Raw genomic sequence first — 2,568 nt, 5'->3', positions numbered from 1 at the left:
TAATGATTATTGATGGTAGCCAAGGGCTCTCTGCGACAAGTTCTCTTGGTACCTTGGAACAGTTCATCTGGGTACAGAAAAGTGGATTCATTTTGAGAAGCTGGATGCTCTCTTACATTCTGTTCACTTATCTTTCAGTTTCAATTTCCCTGTACCCAATATATTTTCCACCCTTTCCAGGTTTAAGAGCATTCTCTTTGACAGGGAGAACAGAAATAAAATAGGGGATTCCTATTTCCTTTCTCTCTTCTACCAACTTTATACCATCTGCCCATAATCAATAAGATTATTTCACAGTTTATTTTCCTTTCTCAGGATGGAACTAACACATGTTTTCATCCTCAGCTTCTTCTGAACTTCAGTCTTCCATGACACATAGAACTAATACTTTGGTTAGTTACTCACTGTTCATATATTTCTTTGTCCTCCAGTTGTCACTTATTCTAAAGTGGATAAAAACTTCTCAAATGATATAACACTATTTATATGTTCATTTTTAGATACTAGGAGGTCAGTCAGTGACCATATTACACCCTATTTTATGGATGTCTAGTCGAGGTGTTGTATGGCTAAATGAATTTCCATGTTAATTAAATGGACAGGAGCTGTTATTCAAACTTTTCCTCTGGTTGCATTCCTCTTTCTAAAAGTCTTTTTCTGATACCTTGTCATTGACAACACAGTTACTTTACCCATGGAAAACACTGCAACCAGCTTGTCTATATTTCAAGATATTTTCTATACATATACAAGCAAATACATATGTATATAAATATAGATTATTTTTACACAAATGTAGTATATCAGTCTGCTCAGGTTGCCATAATAAAACACCACAGACAGAGTGGCTTAAGCAATAGAAATGTAAACAACAGTTCTAGAACTTAGAAGTCTAAGATCAGAGTGTTGGCAGATTTGGTTTCTTCTCAACCCTCTTTCCTTGGTTTGCAGGGCTGCCTTCTCACTATGTCATCACATGGTTGTCCCTAGGTCTGTGTGTTTTGCCTACACCCAGATTCTGTTTTATAAGGATAGTAACTAGATTGGATTAAGGCCTCAATATGACTTAATTTTACTTTGCCTTGTTAAAGGCCCTATCTCCAAATACAGACACATTCTGAGGTACTGGAGTTTAGAACTTCAACATACTAATTTGGGGGATCACAATTCAGCCCCAAACAAGTAGTTTTCCCAAAAAACAACTTTCATCTCCTTTGTTCTCTTAAAAATATATCTCAGACATCTTTGATCTAGATATAAAAATATATCTCAGACATTTGAAGTTCTAATTCTTTTTGATAACATGCTTTGTTAAATAAAGTAACAGAATAATCCTAACCATTCCTTTAGTGAAGAAAACAAGTTTCTTTCAAAATTTTTGCAATATCAAAAGGTAATTCAGTGAGTAATTAAGCATAAATTATTTTAAACATGTGTGGATACATATATAGGATAAATTTCCAATAGCAGAATACAGATAAGAGCAAAAGATAATCATTATTTTTGAAACTTTTTTCTAAATAGTGCTAAATTGCCTTGCATGTTATTGTACCAACTTATACTTCTAGCAAGAAGTATGAAAGTACCTCGATGTTATCAAATTTTATAATATTTGCCAAAATGTGTAAGTGAAAATTATATCTTACAAAATTATAATTGTATATTTTCCTTATTATAAATAAGATCAAGTGTCTTTTCATATTTTCAGGAGTTAAATATTTGTATATCATTTTCTGTAATTTGCTTTTTCATGTGCTTTGCAAATTTTCATCTGTTTTCAATTATTTTCTTATTAATTGGTATGAATGTTTCCACATTAGGAAAATGAATAATTCGTGATATAAGTTGCAATTTTTCCCCATTTGCCACTTGCCTTTTTTAAAAATTTATTTATTTTCAGCATAACAGTATTATTATTTTTTCACCACACCCAGTGCTCCATGCAATCCGTGCCCTCTATAATACCCACCACCTGGTACTCCGACCTCCCACCCCCCTGCCACTTCAAACCCTCAGATTGTTTTTCAGAGTCCATAGTCTCTCACGAATTTGCATGTCATCCTTGCGCAGGGGCCATGCTAATCTTCTCTGTATCGTTCCAATTTTAGTATATGTGCTGCCGAAGCGAGACTTGCCTTTTGATTTGTTTATTTTTTTTCTTCAGGTAGAAAAACTATATTTTATATAGCTGAATTTACCAATATGTTACTTCAAGGCTTCTAGAGTTATTTGCAATGGTTAAGAGGTTTTCACCATTCTGAGATTATAAAAGAATTCTATGTGCTTGAGTTTTTTGCCACCAATACTTTATGATTAATTTTTCATTTATAATTCTTTGATCCATCTGGAATTTATTGTATATGAGGCAGGAGTTCAAATTTATGTGTTTTTTTTTTTTTTCCCAAAATGGCTTGCTATTGACTCAGTTTAATTTACCTAGTAACTAATTTTTTTTTTAACTTAAATTGAAGTGCTCTCTTTATCAAATGAAAAGAATGCCTTATAGATTTAGGTGCATTTTCTATTCTGTTTTTTTTCTAGTTATAAGCACATAACACTCTGTTTTCA

General features: G+C 32.6%; 1 non-coding gene across 1 annotated transcript; it reads right to left on the bottom strand.

Moving 5' to 3' along the window:
- Positions 1-2,025: 2,025 nt before the first annotated feature.
- LOC123390927 lies at positions 2,026-2,131 on the bottom strand. Its single transcript, XR_006605514.1, has one exon. It is a non-coding gene; the product is annotated as a U6 spliceosomal RNA (small nuclear RNA).
- Between the last annotated feature and the right edge of the window lie 437 nt (positions 2,132-2,568).

This window comes from Mustela putorius, unplaced genomic scaffold, assembly GCF_011764305.1.
Source record: "Mustela putorius furo isolate JIRA1106 unplaced genomic scaffold, ASM1176430v1.1 tig00000151_pilon_pilon_pilon, whole genome shotgun sequence".
In the NCBI taxonomy this organism is placed as follows: domain Eukaryota; kingdom Metazoa; phylum Chordata; class Mammalia; order Carnivora; family Mustelidae; genus Mustela; species Mustela putorius.
This window is presented reverse-complemented; position numbering and strand designations above follow the sequence as displayed.